General features: G+C 34.9%; 1 long non-coding RNA gene across 1 annotated transcript; it reads right to left on the bottom strand.

Moving 5' to 3' along the window:
* Positions 1–5,824: 5,824 nt before the first annotated feature.
* Positions 5,825–22,248, bottom strand: LOC123312112. Its single transcript, XR_006537575.1, has 2 exons — positions 21,850–22,248; positions 5,825–6,594 (listed from the first exon to the last, which is right to left on the bottom strand). It is a non-coding gene; the product is annotated as an uncharacterized LOC123312112 (long non-coding RNA).
* Positions 22,249–23,603: the final 1,355 nt, after the last annotated feature.

Below are 23,603 nucleotides of genomic sequence, written 5' to 3'. Positions count from 1 at the left end.
TTGTCACCTTGAATTTACTTTAGTGATGTGAGATTTTCACGCCGAGATGTAAGTATCTTTTGTCTGTATGACTGGCGCAGGGCTTTTTTTCAATCCCTTCTTGTTGTAAAACGTGTGAATGTAACACAACCAAAAATTTTCATTTATTTGAACGAAAATTCGAGAGTAGTTGAGGGTCGTACCATTCAGTATTAACCCCACGTGTCATTGAGTATTAACCGCAATGGGGAATTCTTCTCAATTTGGGTTTTCACAGCATATGCAAGTTTAAACTGAATAATTATGAGTTTCATTCATGAATTTTTCAGATGCACCGCGGGAACTATTCAAAATCATTCTTCAAATATGAGGTTTTAAAATTTAAATCGCTTCGTTTCTAGTTCACTATTTAGCAACAGCGCCTACTAGAAAATAAAAAGAACAATGGCTTGATTATAAAATAACAGCTGTTGATTTACAGCCATCATAAGGCGCGTACTCACTTGCGAGCCTCAACAGCAACCGGCCATAAAAATCCCATAAAATTTCACGACCTTCCTCGTTCGTCGCAGACTTCATAGACAGCCATCTTTGTCTATCTCATCAAGATAGTGTATTTGTTGTCCTTTATTATCAACGCATATTTCAGTCGATGTTGCCAACTTGTGCAATAGAAACGAAACGCTTAAAATTTTAAATACTCATTTTTAAATTTCATTTTTATGTATTTAAAATAATTTTTTTTGGGAAACGGTTGAAATGGTTATTTCAAAATGTGACGTTTCAAAGATATTTCATAAAGAATACATCATTTTCGACAGAAGGAGTATTCACAATTGAGGTTGAGTACTCAAAGGTCGTAGAGAGCTCTGTATGATGGGCGGATTGCAGACCTCTGAACATTTTATGGGTACAAAGAGTTTGTATGGAAATATCGACATTTATGAAATTTCCTCTTTTCGAGCTATATAATTTTCTCGCCGATATAAGATTTTTCGCCAACGCTGTGGTGTGAAGCACCATTCTTAGTCTTTACGTACCTGGCGGAGGTTATCTTTTTCAAGCAGTTCTTGTTAGATATTGATATAAGGAAGCGAAAAATTTCCGTTCTTTAGTCAAGAATGTTTGGAAATAGTTACGTGCTTGTTTGCGGTGAGTGGATTTTGATCGGTTACTGACTCGGGATGTATCGGTAATTTTCTCGATACATTAAGTTGCTATGCAAATACAGGTATTTTATGAAATTCTGTTTTTCATTTCTTATAGAGCATCGTGGATGCCTTCTAAACTGCATCAAGGATATCTTATAATTAAAATTATTAAGGAAGACATGATTGAAAAAATTAAACTCAATTTAAAGTAAAATTTTCAGCAGTTTTTTCAGAGTTACAATTTTAAAGATGAAATAGAGTGCGAACTTTGTTTTCGCGGACGATAATGCTTGGGCTTCATCGAGAATAATTAGTGCACAATTATTCAGTATCTTTCACAATGTCAGTCATATCTTCGGATGATCTTGAGCTGATCATTCTAGAGCTCATGGAGGCATTTTCTAGTGAACACAATAAAGTTTCATTTCGAGCTTCCAAACGCAATATCAGGAAATCATTCTATCATTCAGGCTAGAGAAGGAGCAACACCTTACTAAAACTACTTTGTCATGGAGCTCTCTCTTCAGTTCGTTCAAAAATCGCTTGCTTTTTGCACATACATGTTTTTATACTACGATGCGTATTGAATGTTGAATCAATAAGATTGAAATACTTCTTTTCTAGCATATTAATTCACGTTTTTCCTCTGTGGTGTCATGGCTTGGCGTGAAAGCGACTGAACTCATTTTCATCCATTTTTAAATTTTCCTTTTACTTTCTAGCTGGCTATTTCGGAAAAATTACCTGGAAAACTGGAAAAATCAAGGAAACTGGAAACATGAAATTATCGCGCTCCATTGGCATGAAGGTAAAGGTAGAGAAGGTTTTCTTACCTTCATGATGATTGGCAAGGGACTGATGACCGTTATCAAATGCACAACTCCATAATATTGATTCGACGTTCTTAAAAATCAGCATTTTGGTTAGCACTTTATTAATTTTTGTGTGTCTTCATTTATGATCGGAAGGTATAATAATTTTTCAGTAGGTTGTAACCATAGAGATTGTGCTTTGCACTTTTCTAGTCACTTTGAATCTCGTTTAGACGGTTAGTTTTGTAGGTTACATTTCCGTGAAAAAGACAAATTTTACATTTTTGGTTGAGCTGCAAAAAAACCAATACAACAGACCTTAAGAAAGTGCAAATGTTATCGCGTTGCATCTAGGTAACTATAATGCAGCAAATGATTACAGTGCACATTCTTATTGCCCCTGAATTGTGTTGCAAAGTGGCAAGGTAAAATAAGTGCTTTTGATTGCCCCAATAGAACCTTTACGCATATTGGTTTCTGGTACAGGAACCAACTCTCAGAACCATATTCAACGGTAACAAAATACTTTGAAATGACATCATTTGGAGCAGCACATGTGGTTCTAGACAAGTTTATGCCCACTTTCAAGGTAATTAGAAAGAATAATGTACAACATCATTCAATAATTCAGAATGTCCTCAATGTATGCATTTATCATTACAGATTCAAGGCCAAATACTTCATTGACAATCATCGAACAGGCTAATAATTGCAACCACCAAATGCAGTATGGAGAGTAGAGAGAAGGAGAACGATCGACGTACTAAAAATGTGTCCCCGAAAACAGGAAACGCAGGATAGGTGTCGCTGCGATTGCAGCGGGTATCGATAAGGGGTGGGGATTCAAGCGTCAATTTGAAATGAACAGCCTTCGTTTTATTTTAGGTTATGTGTCATCGTGGTTTTTCTGATGATTTTTCAAATACCTTTCTTCAAATCTATATTAAATATGAGTTCTCTGAATTATATGCAATAAAATGCAAGTCGAAATCAATGAAAATCAAAAGAAATCACTGATCAAAAAAATTGTACCTACTTTTGTTTATCATTGTTTATTGAAAGCAGCTATGTTAGTTGGTTTACCGTAATCTTCAAAATTATATAAATCCGTAGTGAGGAGTAGTACACATCAAGACAACAAAAGGTAGCAGTCTCAGATTTATTACTCAGCTGAGAACCGATATAAACCATATATTATGTTATGCCAACAAAATTCTTCAAGAATATTTACTTCTGACTGAACCATGTAGTTTTATTGGTTAGATATTCTTATTCAGAAGAGTCAACTTCTTACGAGGGATGACAATTTCGATTTCGTTTATAATGAATCCATCATCTTTTTGATATCTTCATCGCAAAAGTGCTCTTGACACACAAATTGATTCGGAGTCGATTCTTGAGATAAGGTTTTTTCCAATTTTCTCTCAAAAATGCTCTCGGAAATTTATGTCTTCTCCTTTTCTTTCCGATGCCAAAACACTCTTATACCAGCGCACGGTTCAACATTTCACCATGGTCATATGTTGTTCTCTTATCAAAAATCGAAAATAATAATATTCCTATCATCTGTCACCAGGGAAACAGTTCACTCAGCCAACGAGCCAACTACAATTTGATTTGTGTAAATCAATTTCGCACTCTCGTGATGGCCAGCGCGCCTGTTGGCAAAAGCATGAACTACCATATTGGTACATATTTTAGGGGACAAAAAATCTGTGGTCTCAAAGCAGCGATCGCTCTCCTTCTCTCTACTCTCCATAAAATGCAGACTGAAAATGTGTAAATTTGGTGTGCATTCAACTACAATGCAGCAATAGATTACATTACAGTGTATATCGTTTAGTATTTATTAAAACAATTGAAGTTGTATGTTCATTTTGTAGAGTTTCAAAATATAAACTTGAAGCCCCTAGATTATGTTGCAGAATGGCGAGGTAAAATTGGCGCCTCTGATCACCTCACCAGAACTTCTACGCACATTGGTTGCTGGTACATGAACCGATTCTCAGAAGCATGGTCGATCGAAAAACATATGCAATGGCATCATTTGGAGCAACACATGGGGTTCAAGAAAACTGTATGCCCACTTTCAAGGTAATTAAAAAGAATAATGATATTTAACACCATACACCAGTTCAGCACGTTTCCAAGTATACATTTATCCTAACAGATTCAAGACCAAATTTTTCATCGAGCAGGTTAATTATTGCCACCAGCAGCAGACTACGAATTCTTGCAGATTTATATTATGGGCCATTCAACTCGAGAAGAAGATCCAGAATAGTGCCCCATGGTGGAACAATTGCAAACTTATTTCCATGAACACAATGAACACCATGAACACAATGAATTACCAAAGATTTAAGGAATATAAGTGAACAAATTTAAGCTTGAAATCATCACATAAGTGATGTTGTGTTACCTATGATGCCCGATGAACAAATGTTTTAATTTTTCTCTCGTGGTACCTATGTGCCTTTGGTGATGATAGTGTCCAATGCGCAATATTAAGATTTTGAAATTGGCTTTGTTTGACTAGGTGAGTTCGCAAGTGTGTGGTGTACAGTTGTCCTTTTTATTTGTTATTTATTTATTATTGATAGACGTTTGTATAGGTTAAGTGTGTCTTCCCTTTCATGTTTTCTCGAAGTATACTATTATATTCAACTAAGACCTTTTCAATTAAATTATACAGCCTTGAAAAGTTGGAAAATTTCAGCGAAACGTCGGTATCAGTCAAGAAAAAGGCTTTTGTCATTCATTATCCTATTCCTGTGAAGTCTCAATCAACAATGAATTACTTTCGGTTATCATCTCAACATACTTCGTCCTATATTAACTATGTTTCAATATTATTCATTATTTAAGTTTAGTGACTTTAACTGCTCGAGGTTCTCTACATCTTTTATATCTAACTTATTCATGTTTATTTCAACTTTTGTATTTATGACTTGTGAAAGCAACTTGTTACGCAGTATCACCAATAAAGGCTAATCTAATCTAATCTAATATCTCAACCTATGGATTTTTGGAATACAAAGATGACTTGTTTGACGATATTTTGCGCCAATGCGGATCAGAACATCAACTCAGAAATCAAAAATTAACAAAGAAATTCACAACGAAGCTTTGATGCGAATTGACGTCTGCTTCTGGATGATAACTAACAGGTATGATTGCACCTGCAACGCTCTGAGTCAAGAGACAAAAAACAAAATATAGTCCGAAGCATTGGAAGAACTAATTTGAACGAACTTTCTGCTTTAAAATCAACAACAAAAGTATGCTTAATATTGTCTGACCAAAGGGAAACTGAAGGAATTTTCTTCGGATGCTGCAGGTGCTACCAGAAGAACTTTTCGATTTCTTTGATTTTGGCAATGATTCGTTATAAAATTAAATCACTTCGGCACTTGCCTCATCTGGAATTGCAGCTACATTTTTTTCACAAGAATATTGATCGTGTGGGATGAATGTGCGATGGCACTTGAAAATCCTTTGGAGGCATCAGACAGAATTTTTCAGTAACGTCGACCAAATAAAAAATGAGTTTATACGATGATTCTATTAGAAGGTGGTTTTCGCCAAACAGTACCAGTGATTCCACGATAAACGCTTTCTGATGAACTAAATGCATATGTTCTATAAAAGTACGTTAAAACCACCACATCAAGAATGATCATGTCTGCGAACGCTTGCAGAGAGATCAAGTGGGTCACTGGATTTTGTGACTTATTCATGGAGCAAATTTGTCTTGAGCGGGAATAAACAGCCTTTGAGCTCTAGGCCACCTTGTGTGTTTCATGACTAATTTTTGAGTGAGTCAAGTCCTTCAGTCTCCTTAACTGGCGACGTCCATGGAAGAAAAAAAAAGCAATAATGTGTTTTTAACAATTTTATTTGGATGGATATTATAACTGTATTCTTCTCATATTCTTTTCTATTTCAGCGTTTATTGAAATAAGCACTATAGTTGTTTCACTGTTTCAAAAGCGTTGTATTATCAATGAGGTAATCCTGCATGTGGTAATTTTTGAACTTTTCACTCTACCCAAATCGGAAATTGTAGACAACTATTTTGCTTTCACAAATTGACTCTTCTATTCATTCATATATCAATATATAAAAACTTTACGTTATTGTATATGTTTATAAAATAACATGCAGTTCGAATTACTTCTCAATATACACAGTTGAATACTAAAATAACTCTCCTAAATTATACAATTTCATCTAGTTTCTCTATCATCAAATCAAATCAGAGGGTATATATTCTTAAGCATAATGTTAAATATTAAAGCAACTAGAAGAAGCTCTACATAATACATTGAATAATAGGAAGATAACAAATTTCATCCAGGTTTCTTATCTTATTATCAACTAAAGTTACAATTAACTATCCAGTATATACAAATCGGGACGGAAATATGATATCTTGATTATATATTATATATCGAAGCTTTTTCGAAAAGGAGAATTACGAAAAGATTGGTTCAATTTTAGCTCGACACAATAGCTAATATTGATACTCTTCTGTCGACATCATCTTCGAAGACGGCTGTCTTGATCAGAGACATGCATAATTCGGTAGCAAGGTCCTTCAGGTCCTAGGAGGTCGCATCCAAATTGGGTCTACTGGACATGATGTCTTTCTGCAAAAAAAAATAACTGCTTATTTTCAGGCAGAGAGATATGGGAATGGTTAGAAAAATTCTGCTCCAATACGAATTATTGTTGGAGAGATAAATTTAAGTCGAACCCATGCTAAAAGTTTTCTTCTCAAAGATGTTTTCTTTCGAATCAATTAATTCAACAACACAGGGTGTTTTCAAGAGTGAGTCTTCTCTTTGATAGAAGGTAGAACTCAAAATGAATCATTTCTCGAACCGTGAATTCGAAAGGAATTCGCTTAAATTTCGAATAAGGCACCAATAAGTTCCAAGTATGATTATGATTTCCCTTGCCAAACTATAAACTGATCATATATCATATGATTCATGACAAGTTCAGTAGGTTGATTTGAACGGTACGTTTCCAGGTCTTCCCACACTTTTTCACGTATAATGCAGTGGCGTAGTCAAAAATTTTTCCAGTCCGCCACTTCAGTGATATAGCGGTTACTTTCATATTTTTAAATATAAACCCTATGTTATTTTTTATATTCCAGTCATATATTTTCTTTCTGACTCGGAATATAAAACCTACGCCATGTCTCTGATTGTTCTTCCAATACAAACACTCAAAAACTAGTTCGGTGAAGTTGCCAGGTCATTTTCATTGATGATATGATAATGAACTTAATGCTTCTATATTATGTCAGGTTATTTAATGTCTTAACACACAGGCTTTGCCTTTAGTGAATTTCCTTAGGTTTGTTATTCAGATAAGAATATTGTAACAACAATATAGATTTCAAAGAATACCTAAACCTCATTATTATTACTAATATGAGAGACTTTGAAGATCCCTTTCATTCCGGAAAAGGATGAAAAATTTGCCAATATGGAATGCATCACTTTGAGGAAATTTTATAAACCTGGATTCAACTGAATATTTTCCGAAACTTTCTCAACTAGTATAGCATCTAAATACTAGTACCCCAGTCTTCTCAAACATCTTCACAGATAAAGACAGCTGTGCTAGTTCTAGTATAGGTAAATATGAAGTAGTCATGGAAATTCTCGTAATTTCCTCATTTTCCGAGCATCTTCTCGAATATCCGGAATGAAAGAGACTTCGATGTCTCTCGTAACCTGACACAACATATAAGCATAAAATTTATTGATTTTTTTTTATTGGAAGAGCAATTAGAGATACTACTTATATACTTTGAATCAGAAAAAATATGGGACAGTAATATGTAAAAATAACATACGGTTTATAAATTAAAATAATTTGAGTTACCACTAGTTATATTACTGAAGTGGTATCTCTTACAACGCCACTGCATTCTACATGAAAAAGTGTCTACACATTCTACAGAATATAACATTTGTTTTTCGATAGAAATAGAGGCACTTATTCAAAAAGACGAAAAATAAGTTTTCATATATAACTTGACAACAAACGATAGAGGGATGCTGGTCATTATCCATTTTTTGAAAACGCAGGACGCAAACCTGCCATCCACTTTTCCCTAGCTCTTAGGGTTACAGAGATGCCGTCCAATCCCATCGAATTTTGCCCACCCTGTTTGAATTACAACCTTTATATTTTATTATTTCATTCGAATCTACGTACAAAAAAGGGGTTTAAGCTTAATGAACCCTATACGCAAAATAGAAGTAGAAACAGAGTTAAGCATTAGAGAAAAACTTGAAATAAGGGAAAAGAGTCATTTCAAACTGCTCGATTTTTCTGTAACCAGAAAATAAAAAACACTATAATTCAAAGTTCCGATAAATAATTCTGACGAAGAAAAACTCGTTAACTTTCTTAAAAATTCTTGATTTTTCGGTAAATAAATAAGCATGACTTTTCAAAAAAATTTCAACGACACAGATACATTTTTGTATATGCTTTGATCAAGAAAAAATATGCTGGGCTAATTCGATGAATTTTCTTTAACATAGTCGAGGCATATGCCAGAATGAATGTAGCACGAATTTTTCCACTTACTCTCGCAGAGAAAACCATCAGCTTCCTATTTTCGGTTTTCCAGGATAACAGGACAACCTTCGGGAACATTCAAGTGGCACAACTCATGACATGTGAAGCACAATCTATTTGAGCTGTTGAAACCCAAAATTTCGAAAAATGCTAGACTAACACATTTTAGTGAAATATCTTGAGCAACTTATATAGAAAAAAAGAAAATTTTTGAATGGTATACAAAATATTTTGTTTGGACTAGAAATTTTTTCATATACATACATAACATCCATTGATGTAAGAATCAACGAATATTACAAAATAAATCGAACTAGCTAATCAACATCACTCGAAGTATTAACAGAAAGAACATTCCATCGAAGAAGTGTAGATACTGATCATGTTTTCGATCTTGGACCTTGTTAGAACAAGACAGCTCCTACCTCGATGAAAATGTAGCGAATTCCTCGTCAGAAGCCCTGATAAAGGGCATCTGTCCGTTTATCAGATGCCAGTAGAGGCTGCGAAGTATGATTATACCCCAGCACCACCTGACAGTTATCGAGATCCAACTCAAGTCACTATCTCAACTTTCAGGGTGGAGATGGCAGCATGTATCTATATCTATTTGTTGTTTATTCGAGACAACGCTACTTGTTACGTTTGTCAAGAAAGTACGTGCTTCTTCACTCAAGGTCAGCGACTCAAAGGTTCAAAGATATCTCGAATCATTTCCCTGTCCCAAAAATCATTTGAGGGCTGTTGTACTTATACTCATATTGCTCAAAAAAAATTAATGTTTAACAAATAATCACATAATGAACCCAATAATTAACTTCTTTACAAATCATATATCCGTTCGCGTATGGAGTTTACAGGTCCTGCCTGGAGCCGACTTTAGTATCGGACATAAGTTGCTGAAGTTATTGCAGCGAAAAGTAACCAGGATGCCCATACGGTCAACTTCGTCTCTGCTACGAAGTACGAAGCTCGCCTGGAACTGATGAAATTAACTTCCTTTGAGGATCGAAGATTGCAAGGTGTCATGATGTTCCCTTTCAGGTCTCTAAATAACATTCCTGGATGTGATATGTCTAACCTTTTCGAAGTAAGCCATAATCGAAACCTACTCGGCCATTTCCTGTAGCTCTTATGTACAAGGAGAAGTTCAGGACGGTGCAAAGACAATAAGGCTCTTTTAGAAGACGGCGTCCGATGCGTGGAACGGATTTTGAAGGAAGATCTCTTCAGTCAATAAGTGGGAACAGTTTCCAGAGTTCGAATTCAGTCTTTTTTTGTGTCGATTGTTAAACTTTCCATAAATCGAGTTCATAAAAAAAAACACTCGAAAAAAAAACGAATATCTCGAATCACAAATGATCCATCCAATCAGTTTCATTTCAAACTCGGACACTTTATGCGCTTCATATTTATAGGGATCAGGAGATTGATCTAACTTGAAATTTGAGGAAGTAGCATATAGTTTAGAGTATTAATAGAAGGCTTAATAACATTTTTGGTAAAAAGAGTAAGATAGTCATTTACTGATACCTACAAATCGTACCAATTGGCAATGCCATACATGAAATGAAAAAAATTTTTAATTTTTCCCAATTATAGCTTATATTTTATGTCCAAGAAATACCCTGATAGTGTATCTTCATCGTCTAGTGTCTAAACTGCACAAAGTTTTTGAACATCTTCTTCAAACGCAACCTCAAATATTAACAGCACATAAAGACTCGGCAAAAATATCGATGCAGTTTCTGCTATGTTATTTTGCATATGAAGCAATCCAAGCCACTAGAAACTATGATCTATTTGTCATACGCCCAGTTACAGGAAAGTCCGTTAAAATTTAATGCTCCATTGAAATTTTTAATCCTCCATTATTGCCTTGAATGACAATTTTAAAATTTAACGGTGCATTAAATTTCAATCGGAGTTCATGCAACTAGACTCTGTCACTTTCCTAACGACGCTGACGTTATATTTCTTGGCAATTCTGAAAATATGAGGATTCGGAGTTGGCCAAAAAACCAAAAAATTCTTTCATTGAGACCACCTCATTCTCGAAAGATTGAATTTGTGGTGATATCAGTCAGGGTCAGTAGGGGGACCTATTTTCTTTGACGGAACGTAATAAAAAAATCCTCCGGCCTTTTATAGCTGAATTGGTTTTGTATGAATGGTCCAATAATAATTTTCAACATGATGGAACCAGAGCACACACAGCTTCAGAAACCTTAGGTACTCTGAGGAATGTTTTCAGGATCGGCTCATTAGGCTCAATGCCGAACATGAATTTCCTCCAAGATCCTGTGATCTCTCACACCATGTGATCTTTCCTATAGACTGAGTCCTGAAGAATTCTGTTTCTCTCTCACCTATTTCTGATTTGAACCATTGAAAATTCATCAAATCAACAATGATCTTTCATTTTGAAAAACTTCCGAATCTGTCAGGAGGATATGTGAAAAATTTTTGGAACGAATTTCTATTTGTACTTCCACCAAGTATCAGTTATATATAGTGAACTCTGAAAAGTCTGAAACCTGGAACTCGTTCTAAAGAAAATCATGTAAAACAGTTTCTGTAGTTTTTATCAAGTGCTGGCCGCATCAATTCAATAATTCAATATTTAGAGAGAATTGAACATACATTATAATACATCGGTTCATTCAAGATTCATGTCTATGAAAATTATGAATTTTTTTACCAAGAATACAAGAATTTTTAAAATGGCCTCAGGTTATTTGTATTCTTGTAATCTAGATTCTAGCTCGATGGAAGAAATGATTTTGGCACGTTGGAAGAAATCATTCTATGAAAAAGTATAATAATAATACTAATGATAACGAAGTTTATTGGCAAAGAGAGAAAAAAGAGAACAGTTTACATCAAGTTCCACAATACATATTTTAGCAATAAACAATAGAAACAGTATTAAAAATACTTATTTTGTGTTTATCGATATAGTGAGGTAGTTGCTTACTTGGTAGGATATAAGTCAAATCTGGTGAGTGTCATAAATCATTTCCATAAATCTGAAAGTCTTCGGTATCTAGGTACTATTTTTCTGTTTTAAAGATTCTTCATCTTCAGATTTACTTCGAGTTCTTATTTTCTGTTCACCAAGTCATGAATTTCTTCTCTTGAACGAGGAAATATCCATCTCTTTAAGGAGATACTGAAGTTGTTTTGAGTCCTGCTTGATCTCACCTCCTCAAGAAGACAACTGAAAATTCTTGGAGCAAGGTACGAGAAGCATCTTCAACCCACTGATTTTTTTCTTTCTTGGTAAGAAGTAACCTTCATGAATACCTCTTGTGTCGTAGGAATGAATATTCCTTGCTATGACAACTTTTCCTCTGAATGTTGATAAAGCTATTCTGAAGAAATACAATAATTGTCTAGCATCCATTACTTCGGAAGTGCAGTGAAAATTCAAATCACTGGAATAGGTACGGCCTCGGTTATACAGGGTGAGTCAAAAATGTGAACCGAGCTTTCTGTTGCTGTATATTACTAATATTTGAACATATGTCCAATGTCTGGTTAAGATGTTGTCAGATTAATAAAAAATGGAGAAAATCACACTGGGAGTATAATCTTGCACTTGTAATGTATACTCCTTTATAATTGTAGCGGTAAAGAATTTATACTGCTGTTGGTCTTAACTATATCATATCGACTTACATTAATGTTTTCATCGTGAAGTACGAACTGTAAAGGACATTATAGTAATGCAATAAAAGCCCATATTATGTTGGACGAACGAAGTTTGGAGATAGGATATATCTTCAAATCTATTCTGAATAATTTGTTTTCAGATGAGATATTCAGATCTGTCCCTCAACCAGTCTATTTCCAATTTTTCTGAGCGATATTCTTCCTCATTAAAACACTATAACGGAAAGGAAACCACAACTCTGCTCATTAACTCCATTAGCTCCCACCATCAATTCTATCCTCTGTTCCTATATTTCACCCAATTTCAAATTTATCTTTCCGAAGAGCAAGGTACTGAGCCTTTGAAGTAGCTATTCACTGGGAGCTCAACAAAAATTGCGTGGTGTTTTTCACATACTGTCGTTTATAATTAGAATCTGTCCTCTTGCGACATACCTACAGATAAATATAAACTGAAGCAACAGACAAAACGCATTAGGACTCATATACCTTAGAATATAATACGTAATGGACGAATTCAATGGTTGGGTATATTTTCTACGCTTTCAGAGTGGAAAACATCAATTACGACGCGCTTAGGTATAAACACAGTTGCGTGACAATATTTATTTCCCTATCAAATTCGGTAGATGCAATTCGACAAATTAAATGTGTGTACTTACACACACTCTTAATTAAATCTAATTGTGGCTGAAGAGAAATTAATCCAAAACTTTTAAAATAGGTTCCTCGTGTTTCTGGAAATATCAGTAATTTACATTTCACACAACATAAATTAATGCATATGTAATCTACAATTATTCTGAAAGAACGCTGTTCTACTCATTTCTGGTGAGAATTTTCAAACAATTTATATCTAGAGGTGTAATGAAATATTTTTTTTATGATTCATTCTTCATTAGACTCACAGTAAGAACTATTATTTTCTTCAGGTTTCAAAACTACTACTAGCTTTATTATGTGTACATATGTGGCACCAGCATATTATGATGACATTCACACCAAACAAGACGAAGTTCTGTGAATCATCAAAGTGAATAATAGCCATAATATACGAGTAGAATACTGTCCACCATCGTGAAATTTTTCTGAAATATCTCACCTCATTTAAAATAATATGACAGTACTGCTGATTGAGATAGCGGCACTTATTCGTCGGTTTTCACATTATGTTTATGTCTTTGACAGCATAAGAAATACCGCAGTAACTGATGATTTCTCTTTTCAAGAAAGATCTTTACTCCATCTCATCTGCGAATGGAGTAGCTTTAAATTGGATCATGAATTACCTTAAAAACAGGACACAATTCATTTGCATAAACCAAGCGTTTTCCGACTATTTGGAATCGAAGAAAGATGTGCTGCAGAGCTCGGTTTTAAATTTGATACTTTTCATATTGTACATTGATGATATTTTTCATCTCGTTCTTGATTTGTTTTTGTATGCAGATAATATATCAGAAATTGTTAAAACTAAAGGTAACACCAATCTAAAAAATGAAGTGCTAAGATTTATAGGTTGTATTTCGGTAATCATTTCTTTTTCAACTTAGTCATTTTAAATGTTGTGTATGGGTGAATTTTGTTGAAACGCTATATTTTGACAAAGATTGAAGATGTTCAATAATCTCAACGAGGATTTGAAGGACTCATGTAATGTAAAGGTTTTCAAAATTCAATTAACACGATTTTCACTGAAAAAAACGTTATAAGATTGAAGAATTTTTTTATTCACGGGTGTTGTAACGCCTTTTTCCTCGGGGTACTCGAGCGCCAGCTATTCTTTAAAGGGAAAATAGCAAACCTACTATGGTATCTACGAGGCGAAGACAAGGTTCCGTGGTGTCTGGGGTGGAGACTATCCATGCCCTGAGTGTGGAAGGATCTGCAGGTCACGGTTGGGTCTCTTTAGTCACAGGAGGGCACACAGTCGCAACTAGCACTAAGAAGTTACAAGTCTGTTCGATTTTTTTTTTCTTCTTCTTTTTGTAGATTTATTCCCGGTAACGGGATACAGCAATGAATGAATGAATGAATGTTAGCAACAACCAGTGAAAGCCAAAACCAGCGTACCTATACAAATTTTATTTCTCGACTCGTAAAAGGAAACACAAAGGGCACTTCACAAAATCCGTACAGTGAAAAGTTCGATATAATAGGTTGAACAGAAATAGTCTATTTTACAAGGTTTTTCCGCGGAATCAGATACAAGTAACAATTGAGTCGTGAATTTACGGCGTGAAATGAACGGAATTAAACAGGGATCCGATCTCAAACGTGGTACGGTGTTTACGGACGTGTTCGCCAGCCAGAACCTAAGACTCACACTTAACGGATAAATATCGGAAATCAGCCAGGTTAGGGGGTTAGGAGATGAAGACGGCACAGACTTACGACGGTTCACCTCTAGGTGCGTTCTGCACCCCCTGAGTATCCACGCCAGCGGGGTATCGTACTAGCAGCAGAGGTGAACGTTGGAAAGTAAGGAAGGGTCGCCAGCCCAAAGTGTGTTCGGTACCCCCTGAGTATCCACGCCAGCGGGGTATCCAATTAACAGTAGCAGTGGAGCTCAAACTGTGGTTTGGGACAGGTGCAGTTGGATGCTGAGGTTCCAAGACGATAATTAATTATGGAGGGTTGTCTAACCTATGGTTTCTGGACGGGTTCGCAGGGGTCTCACGTCGTGCACTTGCACACCGAAAGTAAGAAGAGGAAAAAAAACAAAACTCAAAGCAGAATTCTATCCCGGATAGCAAAATAAAAGAAAAGAAACTCAAACTTGTTCTCTAACTGTTCAACGGCAGATTCTCGGCGGCTTACGGATCGTAAACTCAAAAGGCAATGAATCATGAGTGACCTGCGATGGGACTTATCTGTACTGGCGAACAAAAACTCTGTTATCTTCCAATTCAGGATGTTTTATACGGTTCTGGACATCGTTGTCCAGAACTGAAAAACGGAATAAAACGGTGCGGAATGTTTACAGTTTCGAACGATGTCGAAATACTGAATTGGAAACTCAAAAAATTTCACTAAGGGTGGCAATTGACGGTCATAGGAACATATATGCAGTTTGTTGTTCAATCAGCAACGTTTCGGCTAATATGTAGCCTTTATCAAGCTAAAATATGAAATGTTTTAGATCAATGTTACAAAATCAGAATTACAAAACATAAAAAATAAAAAGATGTAAGACATTCAAAGAACAACAGAAAGACGTCAATGGTGACGAAATACCAAATTGACTCAAAAAATTTCCTCTCAAAATTAATTCGAAATTAAATTACTTAAAATGAAACAAAAAGATTATTCTAAAATGAGGTTGCATTTTTGCCAGAAAAATACATCCTCAATACAGTGTATTTTCCTTTGTGTTTTTCTATAATGATGTAATTACTCGTGTGCATTAACAGAATTCTGTTCGTTTGTTTTTATGCGTATCCGAGGCTTTTTTGCCTCGTTTAGATTAGAAACGACTTTGGTAAGAAGCTGGTGCCTACCAGATCAAAGTAAGTACGTAGGGTGAAGTGTGGTTGTAATGGGACGAAAAAAATAATACGTCTGATTTTTCACAAGTTGTGAATGTGTTATTTACTTGTCCAAATCCCTATGAAAAATCAGACGTATTCTATAATGAACGTGAATACCTTGTAAGAAAAAACAATCTTTTGTTTTAGAGAATACTAAACATGATTTTAAAGGATTATTTAAAATTGAAGGATTAAACAATGTACGTACGTTACGTAGGTGCGTACGTAGAATCAAAAAATTTAAATAGTTAACTTAATATGTAAGTCATATTTACCCATTGAAAAGTGAGACACTTTTGAACTTGAAGTGATTTCAGCTTCAATATGAAGTTTGGGTTTGAAGGAGACAAGTTTAGGTAAAAATACTGAACTGAAGAAAATGAAATAAGCGGTAGAAGTAATGAGCCATTTCGTCAAAAATTGTCTATATAAAATATGCAAGATGGCCCCTAGAAGTTCAACAAAATGTCATTAAATTGCGAGGGACAGTGGACGGTGACTTCGGCATTAGAAAAACGAAACAAAATATAAACATATGGCTGAATAATGAATGGTTTAGTATATCTGAGTCTATCTGATTAGTTGCATCAAGTCACTTGAAATAATTTTTATATCGTGCGATTTATAGAAAATTGAGATATTTTATTGAATGTGCTTATGTTGACAACATATTGCTATTATTGCTACTTTATTTCATCCATTTTTACGACAACTGTTGGAGGGAACGAACAAGAAGATTGTGATGACCATTGTAAAAAATTCATGAACATGGTGAGATTTTGATCTAATATACTATTTTTTGAAAAATTTGTTGTATCGTGCGTTTTAGGATGAAAAAAGTTTAAAAAATGGGGACAGTTTATTGAAAGTGCCTATGTTGACAAAATGCTATTATTATTACCCTATTTCATCCCAGTTTTACGACGATTGTTGGAGGGTTCGAACAAGAAGAAGATTGTTATGACCATTTTGGAAAAATTTGTGAATAATTCAGACGAATTTTGTTGGTGAGATTTCGAACTAATATTTTATTTTTTTTCACACTTGGTCCTAAGTATTTTTCTGTCAGTTGGTATCGAAATGAGCCATTTCATAAAATTGTCTATACTAAATGAGGTAAATTCGGCAATCCTAAGTTTCCTTGATGAAACCACATGGTTGAGTGAGTCATCACTAGATGATTTTTTCAATTTTTTTTTCAATTTTGTCATTTTGAAAGTGTTTCATAGGTTATTCTTGGTAAAACGCTTTATTTCGACCAGTTTCAAATACAGCCTGTATGTTTATAGCTCTGACCTTCGAAAATAATATTTATTATTCAATAGACAATTTCGGCAGCATATATTCAAAATTTTTGAAGCTATATTATACATATCCCAAGCTTAGATGTTATCTTTTCGGTTAACGGATATTTAAATTATGGTACATTGTGATATGGTGACTCGAAAAAAATAATTCTGTTTTTAAAATATAGAATATAGGTACTTATAATATAATAATAATATAAGTTTTTCGAAAATTCAGTGCCTCATTTTTTCACCACGTTTTTGACTGTCTCTCTTTCACACTACCTGACCCTATATAGAAATTATTGAAGACCCATTCTCTGATATGAAACAAGAAGCTTTTCGATTCAAACTGGATAAGATAAATGACGTTATTTTTGTTCAAGGTTTCAAAAGTACAAGAAATTGAAAAGCTGATTAGTTTCTCGCAAATATCTGAGACAGAGACTGGACGAACGAAAATGAAGAGGACCATATCCGAATCTAAAGAAGAGGCAGTAGGAACATGCACTTTTTATTCAAAAGATATTGCTTCTCCACAATACTCACAAAAGTCACAAATGATCTAGCATGTAGCTTTTAGACGTTTGGGAGTTTTGTGGAGAAGGGCTATTTGATAGTACTCGATTACTCGATCACAGAGTCATTAAAGGAAATATGCTAGATATTGGATAGTTTTATTCATTTCTCCGATTCCGCATATATTATGTTTTGAAAGAAGTATTTGAATTTGTCTGGGGTAAGCTTTTTTCTATCAGCCTTCAGTTACAGTTGAAATTGTTGGCAAGTATTTTGTCTTGTTAAATAGACGGATGAGAGTCTTTTCATCCTTTCCCCACTGAGTGTTGCCATCATGAATGAATATTGTACACACACTTGTACGCGCTCCAGAATTGCCAGTGTGCCAACACGCATATATTCAAGGTTGGTTTGAGGAATGTTTGGACACTTCAACAGGAGAAAGTCTGGCATTAGTCGGGGTTGGCTAAAAAATTATAAACATTGGTCTAGGAAACGGAAGACCCTAGTTGGCCACGTTCCGACCTGAAACAGGCCTGCCAACTGGAGTGCAGTCAATGGATACGCACTTTGGCAGAGTACCATCGGAAAACCCTCTTGTTTGGCCAGCCAGATTGGGAAGAGTGGACACGTGTTAATATTCGAGTTTGTAACGTTTCCTGAATTTAGCGCCAAAGAATCAGCTGTTTCGAACGTTTTTACGATCTGCCGAAATCAATAAACTTATCAACTATAAAAAATATTGTGGTAGACTGAATACAATACTCTACTTTCAAAAAGTCTGGTCGATTATCCAAACAGTCGAGTTACAATATTGAAGAATAAGCATAATTTATCTTCTCTTAAGCGAAATAAGGACAACTCGATGAAGAAGGTGAGTAATAATTTTCTTATATTTCTTTTTTAATTTTTCGATTGGCTTGATTGATTAATATTTCACTCTTGATTGTGCAGAATATCACTCGATATTATATCCTTAATTCATTTAGCTGAAAGATTACACAAAAAAATGGATTAATTTCTCGAATTCAAAATATCTTATGAAATTTTTTTGATCCATTCATCAGAATATTCGTATTTTCAAGAAAAGCAAGAATCCTTATATCAAAGTTGAAAGATTTATGGATGAGAAATCAAAGTACAATATTTCATTAATTTCTTCATTCATTAATGGAAAGCAAAATAGTTGCCAACGAAATTTTAGTGAAAAAGAAAAGGATATAGTAGTAAATATTATTTTACAAAATAAATGGGGTGAAATATCAATAAGTTCAATTCAAAAAATTAATTAAAAACGTTTTTATTCACAAAAATATTCATTATTCACCCTGCAGAGCAAATAATCTGATTTTAATTTGAGTTGCTTTTTTTCGTGAGTGAATACAGACAAAACGCATTTTGTTAAAATTCGAAAAAAATATGTTTCGATATATTTGAGTTATAAGGATTTTAATGACATATATTTTGGAATTTAGGAAAATACCCCGTTGGAGTCATCATACCTGTATTTGAAAGGATTACGAGTTAAGCAGATTTACGAAGTTATGCTTAATACCCTTGGTGATCAATGTCCTTCCTTGCGACCGTCAAATATTGGACTGCAAGCTTCAAAAGAGGTAAATTTTCCATTGAGGATGATGACCGATTGCAGGGCAGTTTCTGTGTCCCCGAAAATATCGCTGCAGTTCATGACATGATTTCATCAGATCGTCGAATTGGACTAAAACGGATAAAACTGGATATTTCATACGAACGAGTTCATCATATAGTTCACGTCAATTTGGACATGAGAAAAATTGCAGCAAAATGGATCCCCAAATGTTTGAATGTTGACCAAAAGCGTGCAAGGGTAGAAGCATCGCGTTCGATCTGAGCTCGATTTGAAAATGATTTAGACTTCAAACCGAATTGATACTATGGATGAGACTTGGATACATTTCTACGATCCAGAAACAAAGTAACAATCGATGGAATGACGACACTCTGGTTCTCCAAGACCTTAGAAGTTTCGTGTCCAAAAATCCGGTGGAAAAGTTCTTGCTTCAATTTGGAGTAATCATGGTTAATTTTTTGGATAAGGGTAAAACAATAACCGGAGATTACTATTCGACATTACTGACCACTCTACGGGAAAAAAAAAGAGAAAACCAACGCCCCTGCACAGAAATCTAATGTTGCCATGCAAAAAATTCATGTTTTACGGTTTGAATTAGTAGAACACCAGATTTGGCTCTATCCGACTATCATCTCTTTCCTCAACTGAAAAATGTTTGAAAGGTCATAAATTTCCTTACAACGAGAAGGTAATGAAAGCTGTGAAGGTCTGGTTTGCAGCATAGACTTATTACCCCGATTTTAATATGTCTATGGCTTGCAGAGCAAGAAGAAACATTTTTTTTTTAAGTCTAGAGACGTTGCAGGTTCGCTGTAATAAAATGTATCCAATTAAGAGGAGAATATGTTGAGTTATGAAATATTTTGACATTGAAATTTTGTTTCGTTTTACAGTAGGCTAAGAATTTTTTAATATATCCTCGTACTATATAGAAAAAGTTGACAATTTTCTTACTCCTATCCTGATTTTTTTGGTAATCCTTTAAAAAAATGCTAACTAGAAAAAATATCATCTATTTCAAGTGATTCTATTTTTAGAAAATAATTCCCTCTAAATCTGATATTGATCGATATATTATGTAAATGCATTAACGATTTCATTTTTCAATTGAGCTCGTTTGGTAGTAGGTAGAGATATCATTATCATTTATTATCCCAAAGCACAATGAAACAAAACAAAATATATCTTCCACTAGTATAATTTGTACCTACTCCAAATAACTCAATTAAGCAAAAACACTTTTCCACATCAATATCCTCTTCTATCTCTGGAAAACGAGTTACCATTTTTCAACTGAAACAGTTGCCACGCATTGCTTACAAAATTACCATACCTCGAGAGGATCGAGATCTGTACTTTCAATCTGAGGGAGTAAAGAAAAAGTTTTTCAGCAAGAAGTCTTTCTTTGGTTTGTAATTAATTATATTAATGATAATAATATATCCATATTTGAATGATGAAGACTGCTATCATAACATGGATCATCTCAAATATTGTTCTACTAATTCATTCATTTTCCATATTTTCTTTTCTATTATAATAATAATAATAATTTATTGATCCCTTAAGACATAACAGAATATGTATGAGACAAGTCAAGAATACAAAAATTAAACCTATCGATATAAAATTAAACCTATTGATACAAAAATTTACTATCTAACCAAGAAACTATCATCAGCCAAATATTGTTTGACACTATGGTAACATTTCAACATCAATTCACCCTTAACCAATTTTTTGAACTCCTTTTTTCCCAAGGATTTCACAACTGCTGGTAGATGATTATACAGGATAATTGCCCGGTAACCGGGAGATGTTTCGAATTTAGCAGTTGCATGAGAAGGAATACACAGTGTATCCGAATTTCTTGTTGAATAACCATGAAAGTCAGATAATTTAATCATTAAGTGTTCATTCTCTTTCACAAAAAGTAAACATTTATAAATAAATAAGCCACTCAGGGTAAAAATTTGATGTTTTCTAAAAATAGGCCTACATGAATCAAGAGAATTCAAGTTGAAAATTAAACGAATTATTCTTTTTTCTTCATACTGATTTGAGATGCTATCCATATGAATAGCTATCTTACGAGTAGAGTGCATATTGCACAAATCAGCAATCAGCCACTCAGCTGCATCATCTCTAGCGTGCGGCAAAATAAATATTTATGCATTTTCATTACTTGTGATTTCATTGTTTGCTGATTGAGTCGGACATTAGAATTATGAAATTTCAATGCACGAAACTCATTCATATTTCAATTATTTTAAATTTGCTAAGGTCCCTGCGTATATTGCGGCGCAGATTTGGTTGGTGTTGTGAAAAACTCATGGAAGAAATCACATATATTTCTTTCTCTGGAATATTTTCGCAAATAACTATATCCAAGAGAAAAATTTTTCCTCCATTTATGTGTGATGAAGGATAGGTTCAAAATAATCGCCGAAGTTAATCACTATGTAAGTTTCATTTTCAACAAGAAAGAAATGAAAAATAATGTGTTCATAGTTTATAAAAATACCAGATAAACTCCCGACGAAAAGTAGTAGGTAAATAAATAACATCGACCAAAATTTTTGTTTTCGTGGAATTTTTCCTTTGGTTTCAAATTTTTACGAAAATCCAAATAAGAAAAATAAAATGTTTATAGTCTGAATGTTCATTTCTCACCTTTCTTTTAATAATTCTCCACTGTGCTCCTTCATATTATATAGAGCTTCATCGAAACTAAAACTACTGTCACGAAACGTCCTAAACTTCTACATGTGGTTAGTAATTTTTAAACTGGAGCGACAAACTCTAGACGCCACTCCAGCAGACCAAAGTCACACGAGACGCCCTAAGGGCTCTCCGTGCCGGACTGTGGATGCAGCGTCTGGATGATTTCCAAACGCGACTCGCGAGAGGAGACCTTTCCCCCTCCTAGACTCCGCGTCGTGACGACGACGTCGTGGATGTACCCGCAGATAGCTGCGATGCAGTGTGAGGCGTCTTGGTATCTCTGGGATAAAGGTTGGAATTCGCAATACGGCGAGTCCAATGCCAGGACCTTTTTATAACGCACTGAAACGTTCGTGAAAAAATTACAACTACTAAACTCAAATTTTTTATATTGAAAACTCGACCTAGATATTTCCAAAGCCTATTTTATCATATTTTTACTCGTTGACTAAAGTTTGAGGCATACCGTGTATCACAACTTGCGTTAGTTCTATATGCATATGTATAATAATATTAATAATTCAGTTATCTGCAACCAAGCGTTCTCCAAGCGGAGTAATCTTTACGCTGCGACTACATAGACTACAAGAAAGCATTCGATTCCATACCTCACGAATGGCTCTTGACTATCTTGAACATTTACAAGGTGGATCCCAATATTGTTGAGTTCCTGAAAAACGCCATGTCAACTTGGCGTACTAGTCTTCAAATGAAAGCAGCAGCTCCATTACAACAGGAACTATTCCAATAAGACGCGGAATTTTTCAAGGAGATTCGCTGAGCCCTCTGTGGTTCTGCATGGCCCTGAATCTCTTGTCTCATAGATTTAATTCTACGGACTACGGATTTGCCATCAAAAGTGGCAGTAGAACTATGATGAAACTGAAACATCTCCTTTACATGGACGATTTGAAAATCTTGGCATCTACCAGAAAACATGCATCTGATGCTGAAAATAGTGGAAGGATTCTCGGAAGAGATCAAAATGATGTTTGGACTAGAAAAATGTCGACTTCTGAACATAACGAGAGGGAAAATAGAAGATGGTACGTTCAAACTCAAGGAAGGTGCAGAAATTGAAGCATTAAAGGAAGGAGACACATATCTGGTCATAAAACAGGCAAGAAAAATCAATCAGAGCCAGATGAAGAAAGAACTAACGGAAGAGTTCACCGAAGATTGAGAAGGATAATGAAAACTGGTCTTAACAGCAAGAATCTGATAAAAGCGATTAATACCTACGGTTGCTCTGCCCTGAGCTACTCATTCGGTATCATCTCTTGGACCACCACGGATTTAGCAGCCCCACAGAGAAAAATAAGGACGATATTGACAAAACATAATAAACATCACCCCAAAAGCTCAATAGAACGGACAGAACTGCCACGACACCTCGGGGGTAGAGCAATTGCTGACTTGTCCAACCGCATGTCCCAGGAAATTGAAGGACTTCGAAAATATTTCCTGAGCAAGGCTCCTTCGTCAGAATTCCATCGAGTAGTTTGTGTTGCTGATAGTTCTACTCTGTTGAAGCTACAACAGGACACTTGGAAACTGTCGAACAATCTGATGAAAGCAAAATGCAGAAACTTATTGGCAAACCTCTGCATTGAAGGCACCAGAACGAGGTCAATCATGATTACGTCGACATATCTGCATCGAACAGCTGGTTGACTTCCGGAAGGTTGTTTCCCGAGACAGAG

The sequence above is a fragment of the Coccinella septempunctata genome, chromosome 4, assembly GCF_907165205.1.
Source record: "Coccinella septempunctata chromosome 4, icCocSept1.1, whole genome shotgun sequence".
Taxonomy (NCBI): Eukaryota; Metazoa; Arthropoda; class Insecta; order Coleoptera; family Coccinellidae; genus Coccinella; species Coccinella septempunctata.
This window is presented reverse-complemented; position numbering and strand designations above follow the sequence as displayed.